Genomic DNA, 13,031 nt, shown 5'->3' on the forward strand with positions numbered 1-13,031 from the left:
CTCATAAGGGCGCAATCTTTATTAAATCTTGTATAATTGTAATACAGAAATAAACGGATTTAATCTTAATATATTTTAATAGAAAATTACTTTCAATATAATTTAATCCAAAATTACTTTTAATACAATTTAGAGAAACTTCCAATCTTATTACTTGTACGGATACATTCTGTCCTAATAAAAATACTAGATTAATATGTATTCTTCCATTCCTTTCCAAATTACTAGAAAAGCATGTACACAGGTCGTTAATGAACAACCTAAATGATCATAATCTACTTCATGAAAATCAAGCTGAATTTGGAGATGATCATTCTTGTGAAACAGCACTTATCTCTATGAATGACAAGCAGCTGTAAGCTTAGATGAAGGAACGCTGCTACAGTACAGTAATGACTGATTATTTTCGAACGGTTTTTGACCTAGTAGATCATGACGTTCTTCTTGAAAAATTAAAGTAAAAAATCTGCCTCTGTAGTGAATATACTCTTAATTGGTTCACATCCTACTTGAGCAATAGATCTCAACAGGTAACATTAAATGGACACCTGTCTGAAACAAAAAAGATAAGCTGTGGAGTGCCACAAGGTTCTAATTGAGGCCCTAGTTATTTATTCTGTTCATAAAGGACCTACATCTTAAAATAGGAGATGCAGTCTCATCAACTGACATGTATACTTTGATGCTCAAAGCAACCAATCCGAAGTTGAAAAAAAAGCATTCAAACTGCTCTCAACAGACTTTCAATATGGTACAAGGAAAATGGTATGATCCTCAAAACAGACAAAACAAAGGTCTTCTTGACAACTACAAGGCAGAAAAGAGCAAGATAGTAACTGATATGCTGTATTTTGGCTATGATAACACTGATCCAAATATGACGTGTTTAGATAGAATTCTTGGAATATTTGTAGATAATAACTTGCAATGGTCTCCTCATATAAATTTTTTTTATAAAGAAAATAAGCTTTTTATTTGGCTCCTAAACAAAATAAAGACTTTTGTTTAGTTAAATTACATTGTTACTTTTTTTTTATATAAAAGGTACATCCAACCGCATCTTGACTAATGTAATATATTTTTGGGGAACACAGCTGCTACAAGTATGAGAAAAGCTTCCAGACTCCAGGTAAGGACATGTGAAATACTTCGTGATCAGCAAACAAAAAATGCTCAAACTGCAATTCTTACTTTCAAAGTATTACCAGTACATGAAAGAATATTTTAGATAAGGCATGAACAATGTGCAAGGTGTTTACAAACCCCACATACATAAACAACATTTTCCAGGAAATATAATCTACTGGTACCCCAAATATAAGACAATTAAAAGGGCTGAATCTCAAATTACCCAAGCCAAAAAAGGAGCTATTCAAACTTAGATTTAAATTTTTAGGTGTGCTAGTTTGGAATAAAATTCCACATCGTATTAAATCGGATCCAAGCATCTCTTCCTTCCACAATAGGTGTATTAGATGGATGAAGCCATACGTATGGTGTACGTATTAAAGTACATGTTACACCACCCACCTCCTGTGCTTCATTTTCATTTCTGCAGCAATGTATTTTTGTATGCATTGTTGTTTATATACTGTGTATTTGCTTGTGTGTGCATATGTCTGTACGGGAAGATAGTATTAACTTGTATATTATATGTACGCAATTGAGGTCCTCAAGATAGATTAGATTCTCATTTGTAACTAATTGAATCACCCTCTAAAAATAAAGCCTTTATTATTATTATTATTAGTTTTATTATTATTATTATTATTAGTAGTAGTAGTAGTAGTTTCATTATTATTATTATTATTATTATTATTATTATTATTATTATTTCAGCTTCGTTTACAATTATTGCAGAAATTTAAAAATATGTCTGCTGAAAGGTCATTATAAGGACGAGTAATTGCTTAAACTGTGACAGTTTAAAAAAACTCAGGAACAGGACGTAATCAGCTTTAACTGCCTTCAGCCTTTGCCACGGCCAAGGCCTACTTCTGGACTTGCTCCTGTCGATGATGATTTGATAGAAATCACAAGGGTGGGTATCTCAGGCTCGGGAAGGTCTTTTTCTCGTGGGTCCTAATAAAGAAGTCTGATATATTGTTTCAGACTCCTTAACTCTGCCAAAGTGTCTAAGGGTACAGTCACCGTTTGACTTTCACTGTTCTCCTTATCTCCTAAACCTTGTTTCTTCTCTGCTGATGCTTTTTCTTCCTGTCGTTTCCTTCTTTCTTGCCTCTTCTTCTTCTTCTCGTTGCAGCTGCTGAAGGAGAAAAGCTTGTTCTGCTTCTTTTTGCTGCTATAAAAGTTTCTCCAGTTATTCTGTTTGTCTCTGTCTAAAATGGCCGACGTGTGGTAAAGAAGGATTAGGTGGCGAAGACATTAGCAGCAGAGAGACTGAGCCCACCAACTATTTCGTCAAACAGAACCTTCTATCGAAAACACTCTTGACAGAAGTATTGTATTCACAAAATAAACCCTTCTAGTCAGAAAACACTGATAAATAGGCTTTCTCCGCTGACCAGAAGGGTTATCTGATGAAAAATATCTACCTATATAACTACTTCTCGATACAAGGGTCTACTAGACGAAACATTCGGTGACTCAGTCTCTCTGCTGCTCAAAATTCAAGCATTTCTAATTCTAGAATTTTTAACACTAACTAAAAATTGTATCTAACCCAACTCGATACCGTATCCGAGGATCATGTAAATTTATTGTTACAAATCCGTGTGGTTTTGCCTGAGCACGACTAAAGAAATTTCTGAATTTATTTATGTCCATGTCACCGCTGCACCAGGTCTGATGTATATTTCGTAACGTGTGTATGTCAACGCCGTTAAATACCGCGAGAACGTTACAGTTATCTCTGATCACTTTCGGAATTTGTGTATATCGTTGAGTTACATAAATCACATCAACGTTTTTATGCCTGCCGCGAGAATATCCTGGCGGGGTTTGATTGTCGTCGCCGTTTCTGCTGCAGTGAATTAAAAATTTAAGATAACAATAATGGCCAACATTGGAGAAGCACATTCCGCTAGACTAGCTCGAGAGCGACTAGAAGCAATAAAAAAATTTCTTCCTGTACGAGAACGTGTAAGACAAAAATTACAAGCACGGCAGCAAGCACAAGTTGAATTTGCAACAGGTGCAGAAGAATTATTTAAACCCGTTACAACAGCTACTGAGAAAGCTGCGGCGGTCACTGAAAGAGCTTTATTGGGAGATGAAAAGGGTATTCTTCCAGTGCTAAAACAAACCGCCGAGCAGACTGAAAAGATTGCTAGGAGAACTAAACAAACAAAAAAGATTTTACGAGAGCTTCCAACTGATATAGCTGCAGCTCAACCTCCACCCACCGTTGTAGCTCAACCTCCACCCACCGCTAAAGAAGGTACTGAAGTCGCCAAAGCTGCTGCGCCCAAAGCAGCAAAGGAAATTGTTGAACTAACTGCAAAATTTGATCCGGGTTTTATTAAAGCCCTTAAAAACACACCAGAAGAAAAATTACCTGAAGTGATATTAGCTGGTTTATATAGCAAAGAAAAAGTTTTAAACAAGAAATATAAGTCCACGACTGATGACAATTTTGTTAAATGGGCGTATCGTGTATACTACGACAAGAAAACGGTCAAATTTAACGATCCAAAATTTTCAACCCTTGTAAATGCAATGAAGAAACTTGACGAAAGTAGACAACAAGGGCTTCCACCTCCCTATTCACCGCTATTGGAGGAGCGTCCAGATGAAAAAGATGATGATATTCTCAAAGATCTTGGCTTATATGGAGCTACAGGTAGTGGTCTTGGTGGTCACATTACTTGTCCTGATAATATCATCAATGATGTATCACGGCTAGAAGTTCTCTTAGGAGGAAGGCGTGCCGGAAATAACTCACCAGAAATAATTAATGAAGCGGCTGATATCTGTCAGCGATTATTTCGCGGCGGTATCATGGATACTCACATTTATCGAGAACTTATTGATGAACTCGTGGACAGCGATTGAAAGTCGTCGCGATTAGAGAAATAACTAATTAAATAAAATGATAGTACACAATTCTCATCGTAGACCAGTCATGGTCAGGGTGGTAAATTCACGAGTACCCGTATACAGGATGACTTATGGAAACGGATTAGGCGATGTTGTTCAGGGTTTATTTGCGAGAATGGCACCTAAAGCAATACCGATCGCAAAACAATTATCGATGAAAGCCATTGATGTTATTAAAGATAAAGCTACTGGCGCTGTTGGTAGCGCTGCCGGTAAAGCATTCCTGGACAGACTAGCACGACTGATACGTAGAAAACCTCCGCCGGTAAAATTACCAGCCACCGCAGACATGCCAGCAAATGTTAGTAAAGTAATAAATGAAGCCGCAAATCAAAAACTAGCGGCCTTGATAAATCAAGGGACTGAACAAATAAACACAAGTTTGGTGGCGGGAAGTGGTCTTCGTTTTAGACGATAACTTCTATAATAAAATGTTTAAACGGGAATCCGACCCAGCATTCGACATAGACGAACCGGTTCTTAAAAATGAATCAGTGCGTGATTACCAGTATTATTCCTACGACGCGCGATTTCCACTACAAACGCGAATTGAACTTCAGGTTCAAGATACAAGTAGATATTTCCTGCCCGCTGAAGCATTTATTGAAGTAGAAGGAGAAATTATAAAAACAGATGCTACAGAATACGGACCTGATGTTAAAATCGGTTTTGTCAATAACGGAATTATGGCTTTGTTTGATAGTGCTATCTACAGCATTGATGGAAAAAATATTGAATCAATTCAAAAAGATGTCGATGTTGCTACAACAATAATTGGTCTAGCAAGATATTCTGATGATTATACAAGATCAGCTGGTCCATCAATGATGTTTGCCAAGGATACTTCTAATTTTCCTAACAGTGATCAGTTTATTATTAGACGACCAAGAAACTTTGCAAACAACGCTGACGCTGATGTGAATCCGGTGGTTCATGGTTCTAATGCAGAATTTAATTTAGGTTTCGCTGCACGTAGACAAATGCTAAAAGGTAATCGTAGAAATTTTTCATGTGCCATTCCGCTGTCGCACATCTTTGGATTTTGCAGAGATGTCAGAAAGGGTAATTTTTGGGGCAAAACATACGGTCACGCTTGTTAGAAAAGCCACCAGAGATGATGCTATATGGCGACCTCTAGGTGACGCTGGTAAGGTAAACATAACAAAACTATCACTGTGGATGCCGGTAATGACTCCTGCAATTGCCGAAGAACAGCGACTGCTTTCTCTTATGGATCAAGGTGGTAAAACGCTGCTATCGTGGCTTACAACATCCACAGATAGCATACAAAGTGCCATTAATGGTTTATTCACATGGCAATAGCATCACAGCAGGGGGCTTTCCGCGCCGCGACATATTTTCATTGCTCTTCAGGATGTTACACGAGTAGGCGATCAAACACGCTCGCATATGATATTTGATCAACTTGGTGTCACTGACATTTCTCTGAGAAAAACGGGCATCAAGAACCATCCGAGAACATAATGCTAAATTTTGCTAACAACCATGTTGCACGTGCATACCAACGATTGACGAAATATCTAGCGCGCGATCTAAACATCGACACTGGTTTGCAAGTATCACAGTTGGATTTTATATCTCATTATCCAATCTATTACTTCTCGCTGGAGCATCTTGATTTAACCAGACAATCTGTCGTTGATATACACTTTCGGGCTACCGTGGATAGCGGGGGAGCTAATTACGGAGCAATCGCGGTCATACTTTCCGATAAAGCAATGTTGCTTGAAGGTGCTGGTGGACGAATGAGAGTCCTTGATGCACCAGTAGAAAATATGTAACAATTAGATCAATCTCGTATTAAATAAAATGTCATACAGTCATGTTAATGTCACTCTGACTCCTGGTCAGGTGAAGAAATTACAATCGAAGAACGCGAGCACATGTGGGACAAAAATGACACTAAAACACGATCAGCTAATGGGCGGTCCAAACAAACTGTCATTGACTAAAACCCAACTAAAACATTTCAATAAAGCAAAGCAAGCAACGACTGGAACTCAACTTGATTTCTCTCCAGCCGCGGTCAAGGACATGATTAAAACCGGTGGTATATTTCCTCTTCTCGCCGCGATACCAGCACTGATAGCTGCTGCTGCTCCCGCAGTCGCAAAAGCAGCCGCGTTAGGGGCTGTTGGAACAGCTGCTGGAATGGCTCTAAAGAAAGCAACAGGAAATGGATACAAAAAAAAGGGACGCGGGTTAAGACTTTCAGGAACTCCACCCTCATGGTACCCAAAACGGTTTTAAAAACACAAAGTATTTTCACACCGATGTTGAAGCTTCCAGCTTCTAATTTTGATTTGCTTGATGCTGTTAAACAATTAAATATAAAAAATTTCAGAGGCGTCTTTATGCAAGATCAATTACCAGCACGACCGAATAATCCAGAAACCGGAATTATTAATCTTGATAACAGTGATGGTCCAGGAACTCACTGGGTTGCTTACGCGATCGATCCACGTGGAATTATCTATTTTGATTCGTACGGGCTAGCACCGCCAATTGAGTTTCTTCGATATACAAAAACATCCCCCTGACAGGGAAAGTTTGGTATTCAACGTTACCAACACAAACACTGACCGATCCTCCGATATGTGGCCGTGAAGTATTAAATGTTCTTGATGCGATCTCGAAATCAAAGATTTCTCCTCACAAAGTCGTGCATGAATACACGTTGAAATCACAGATGTGATTTCCAAATTTAAACAACCACATAACTAATAATGGTTGATATTTACGGAAGATCAAGCAGAACAAAGGAAGAAAAAAAAGATATCGATTTATCAAAGTATGCGACCAAAGATAAAATTGATAATCTTTTAAATCTGACCGGGATAGACCCAGATGAGGTTGTTATTTTTCAAGATCGACATGGCAAGCTAAAAACCAGTAACATTAAGTGGAATGACATAATTCGCAGGGTTATTGGAGCTACCACGGACAACATCGTTGTATTCACTGACAGCGGCAGAATCAGAGATTCGCTGATATCAATCGCGGCGCTTCGAGATGATGCACGAAAATCCGCAGGGGAACGTGTAGCGAAGACCGGTGATACAATGACAGGTGAACTCAGCATGAACGGTAACAAAATAACCGTTTTAAGAGATCCAACATCCCCGGAAGATGCCGCAAACAAACAATATGTAGACACCGTTGACAGTAAACTAACTACGTTGCGAGCAGAGTATGATGTTCACGTAAACTCGTTTACAAGACTTCGAAGAAACTTCGCAAAAACTGATGAGGCGGTGGATAAGTTCTTTGGGACTCCTCCAGTCATCAACATGAAACTTTCTGAAATCATACCAAATCTTACTAATAACGCCAACGATATCAACAAGATTAATACCCGGTTAGGTGTAGTACGAACAGATAGAAGTTTTTCGGATCAAATCGCGTTGATACAAAATAGCATTGACACGATCAAACAAACACAGCAAGATATCGTATCGGGAATTCTTGAGATCGTTAACAAAACCAGTCTGATTAAAGTCCCCACTGGAGTTACCCCCGGGCATATCACCAACATCGTATATACAGTATCATCGGGATTTGCAACATGGTCTCGACAAAATAATACTATCAAATATACAGCAACAGCCACTGGCGTGTATAGACTGTCTGTATTCAGTGCCGCTAAGTTTGAGATCTTCACAACATATCCCTGGAGACATTCCACTGATAAGTATACCGGGGTTGTGACTATCATATTAAACAAGGGAACCGAAGAAACATTTATACTGGAAGCCGCAGACAAGAAATTAAACGCAACATCTTACTGTTGGTGTTTGGAATTTGTAGCTGAAACACCTCAATTGGTTACCGCGTAAAATAATAAAATGGCATCAACGACAACACTAATGACAGAGTCATTAAGTGCGCAGCAATATAGATATGATCAAGTACGCGAATGGCAGTCAGAGTTAAAAAACACTATTGACAAATGCGCAACAAAGATAAAAAAATACAAACGGCGTGTAACTGTATTAGACACAATAGTTTATTCGGTATCCGCGGTAGTTGCATCTACTGGGGTGCTATTATCAGCGCTGACACTAGTGACAACTGCAATCGCGATTACAATTACAGCTTCAACATCAACGACAATTGCAGGAGTTGCTAATATTATTGCGAAAAAAATATCCGCTAGTGCGTTAACAAAATTGCACGAGTATGAAAAGTTAAACAGCGCGGTCACAAGCACCTACTAGAAATTATCCTCGTTGATATCATCCAGCCTTGACGATACAGTTATATCCGATTCCGAATCCACGTTGATGTCCAGCGCATACAACGATTACAAAAACACAAAGAATTTTGATTTGAAAACGATGAAGATAAATAATGACGGAATTACTTCGGCAGATAGCCGCAAATACAAGCCCGGCGCGAACATCAATGATAACAATATCTGCCAGGATACGTTTCCCCGGTCATCTTGAGAAAATTTGTTACTGATATCGTCGATGAATACTTCGATGACATACTTGACCAACACAAAAAAATACTACCACCGCCAACTATCCTCAGACATGACAATTCCACAGCCAGTGATGGCAGACATATTTCTCCGGGAATCGTAAATATCATTGAAGTGGTCGCGGTCAATCTTGTGTGTGATGCAATTGATGGCAGTTACAACATAGACACAACAGTATCAAATCAAGCCCAGCAAGGGTTTATACTATACTCATTTACTCCTAAAGAACCACCTGGGTTTTTGATTGTACAAGAGCCAATCAATCCAGTATTTCTGCAGTGTTTAAATCCAATGCTGACAAGGATAAATTTTAAAGTCACTGACCAACAGGGTAGACTTTTGGACCTGAGAAATAAAACTATTAGTATTAATTTGCTGGTGAAATCGTGAAACGATTTTCAGGTCCTAAGGATTTTCAAATCGTGAAACGATTTTCAATTAATAATATCATATTATAATAATGTCCAAAAAATCTTCGATTTTCAAGTCAAATACTTCCCAGAAATGCAAAAGCATTTCCGAAAAAATATGATGATGATGATGAAAATGTCTCTGACATTTGCACCGACAGTGACACCGACAGTGATTTTATTGTTAGTGACAGTGATCTCTCTGACATTTCCACCGACAGTGATTTTATTGTTAGTGACAGTGATGAAAATGTCTCTGACATTTCCTCTGACAGTGACGACAGTGATGTCGGCAACAATAACAGTGCCATCACCGTCAGTGGCAACGCCACTGTCACAATAAATTATATTAAATGATAAAAAAAATATAGCATGTATCAGCACGTGAAATGTTTCATACACGACAAACAAATACTTGAAGAATATATCAAAAAGTATTCAGCGGAACGTTGATAGGTGAAGTTAAAATAGTTATTGACAAATACGGTAATGATGATTTTTTACTGACAGAATCACAGTTGAAACAACTACAAGAGAATCATATCACAATGATCATGTGTTTTCCAGACCAAATCATGAATTATGCTCACTCGTGTATTTCACGGGATCATCTTATCAAGATATTGCAGTAAAAATCCTTTATTCTGGGGTATTTACTAGTAAATCGCCTTGATAAAATCAAGGAGGTAAAAAAAAGTAATATTTTTTTTTACTTTCGATTTCACTTCCAAGTATTTGACGAAGTCAATGACGAAATCAAGGTGAGGTATTTACTTCCTCGTCAGTGACTTCGTCCTTGACGAAGTCAAGGGACATACAATGCTTTAATTTTCTAACCCGATTATTTATTATCTTTTTAGTTTCCTACTCGGCTGCCAGTGCCAGCCTGATCTTTTCAATTGCATGAGACAACGGAACAAATTCATTTATTTGTGCTTCTTCTACGCTGTCCAGCGATTTATACAAATTATTTTGGATCATCTTTATGAATCGATATTGAGCAGGAAGAATATAACGCCCTGCGCGTTTAGATTCATATAACGATTCAAAATCAGACAGAATTGTTTCAGGATTTAGTGATAAATTAAATCCTTGTTTTTCTAATTTTTTAATAGCATCAATCACATTATTGATATTTTCGTGATTCATATTTATATATATTTTTTATATATTTAAAATAAAAAAACATCACATCTCCTTGAGCTTCCAGCTTATCATATGATAGGCTACCAAACTCAGGAGCGGAAACACGACCCCCAATGAGCTCCTAAACTGTCAAATAATAGTCTAGAAAGCCCAGAGGGTGTGTTTGCGAACGACGAGACATTCCCCATTTGTGAACCCCTAGCTTGCCATTTGATATGCTAGCAAGGTTCATATGGGGACAACACATAACATATAACTTATCCTAGTACTTAATTCTAACTTATCCTAGGGACGGTACAAACACATAGTATTTACAATATTTACAGTAGAAGCATATTTACAGCAGTTGTATTTACAATATTTACAGTAGAAGCATATTTACAGCAGTTGTATTTACAATATTTACAATTGCATATATAACTTATCCTAGGACGGTACAAACATATAGATGCGAGGTTATATTCTACGTCCAAAGAAGTTGCACCCCCATCCCCAAAATCAATCCCGTTGGGTGGTAAAAGACCACCCCTGACGGGGCGATAACGGAGAAAGTTGTGCAACTTCGTTGGGTTTCGAAACCCCGTATATTATTCGGACGATCTTGTATATAAACCGACTGATACTTGGAAGTTCAGAAATAGCTCAGCGTGACTTGTTTAAAACGTTTTTTCTTAAATATGATCGTGTGGAAAATACAGATGTACCATAAACCCGAACAAGTGTAATAAAATAGTGATATTGTCTGTAAAAAAAAAGATAAATACGCGTTTGTCCCTGACAAAGTCAGGGATAAAATCATTCTTGACGCTGTCACCTTGATAAAATCAAGGGTGATAAAATGAAAGGAAGTTATTTACTTCCTTGTACACAGAAAACCGTCTGCTCGTTGTGTTACCTGTAAAATAATATACCTCTGTAGTGGTAACAGACAGTTAACAAATTCTGAATTGAATTTTAAACACTGAATTTAAGCTCCGATTTATGAAAATACTGACAAACGCGAGACTGTGACGCAGTGTGTATACAGTTGGATGTAAAAAAAAATACCGCACTGGATAAATTTACCTGTCAAGGAGTGTTGAGCAACACTTCCTGACAAGGGGAAATAATTGTATCATTGACTTTTACGCAGTCGCTGTAGAGTTATCTCCCATTAAAAAACTTCAGGATTATAGAAGTACCTAACAATAACGAAAAGCAATCTTTTGCTTATTATATTTTTTGACAACGCGGATTTATATATTTTTTCTGCGACTTTTCGTACTGAGGGTGCACAAATACCGAAATACTTGCCAGCTGCATATATCGATTGAAATATTATTTCTTCATTTGTACCTAAATTTATGGAAACAACTGCCCTAGACTCTCTCTTCCCCCCAGTATTACCAGCCCTACAATTTTCGCTCTGCGTCACAGCTCTCAGATTGGATAAATTATTATTAAGTTTCTGTCCATCAATGTGATCAATTACAAGACCATCTTTGATTATCCCAAAGAAACACTCGTAATTATGAGTTTTTACCCCCAGCCCTAAATCTTAGATAACCAGCATTACTAACAACACCAACTGGTTTTTTCGACCTACAATGTCTCACTATTCCCTCGCGAGATGCTTCATAATTCTTAATGGTTGGATGTGGGACAAATTCTTGATTCATATATACTTCATGTATTTGTCTAATTTATAATTTGTCTGAAAACTTAGTTATATAATCACGATCGGATTTCAGCGCATCTCCATTATTTTTTTTATTGTAGTATCGCTTGAGTTCACGGTATCGCTGTACTTCCTCGCTTGATGCTTTGTATGTGTTCACCGCAGAATTCCTTCCTGCAGGGCTTATTACAGACTCTACATATCCAACTTTTAACCACTTGCAGTTATTCATTTGTATATATATATAATATTTCTTATTTAAATATTTGTCTTAAATATAATATGGTGGTGTTTTCGAAATAACTCCAGTTGGCGCCCGGAGATTCGATCTTGACAGACTAACCCCTGATTCACGACGACGGAATCTAACTGATCTATTTAATATTATCAGGGATGCCAAAAAAGAATTCCGCGACGACGGCGCTTCTCTTGTATGGTCGTCATTTAAAATTATCTGCGATATTGACGAAATCATCGATGACAGCATCGATGTTGACGAAGCCATCGATGCTATAATGACCGATGCCCGAGCAAAAACAATTATTGATTATCTCCCCCTTGATAAACATCAACACGGTAAGAAATATTTTTTCAGAATAAAATTTATTGTGCAAACAGATTCCGATACGTGGATTATCCGTGACAAACTCGACCCTGTTCTTGCTAACGGAAAAACCGTTCTGGTAAGTAAAGATTCCAAACCAGGAATGCTGACCGGGATTGATAAACCATATTACACCCGAGCGTATCCTGTGACCGCAGTCGTTTATGGAATCTATCTGGTAAAAAAACCAAAAATTGATAAACTCGCCCCGATGAGAACGTCATCAATGACTACGTTAAATTGTGTAGCCGAGCGAGTAATGGAACATTTTAAAAACGCAAAACGAGGAAACGGTTTAACCGATCTGCGACGTGAAAAAATAACAGCATGGGCTGAGCAAGTCAAGGATACTGGGGCATCAATAAATGATGTTGCTGTGCTATCAAGTAAATTAAAATTTTCAATAACAGTAAAAACACTAACCGGAGAAATATTATATAATTCGAAGCATTATAAAAAGTCAGGATCACCGATTGAAATTATTGATCATAACTCTCATGCCTGGACTGATGCGGTTACAATATTTCCACGAGATCGTGTTGTAAAATTTTACTCGGAAAACATATTTGATGTTATTTACACGCTGAGTAAAGCCGACCCTGTGTCAGTGTGGTTATTTAAGAGTTCCGAAGATGGCGAATATGATCA

This window comes from Sinohyriopsis cumingii, chromosome 15 (assembly GCF_028554795.1).
Source record: "Sinohyriopsis cumingii isolate HCF-2022 chromosome 15, ASM2855479v2, whole genome shotgun sequence".
Taxonomy (NCBI): Eukaryota; Metazoa; Mollusca; class Bivalvia; order Unionida; family Unionidae; genus Sinohyriopsis; species Sinohyriopsis cumingii.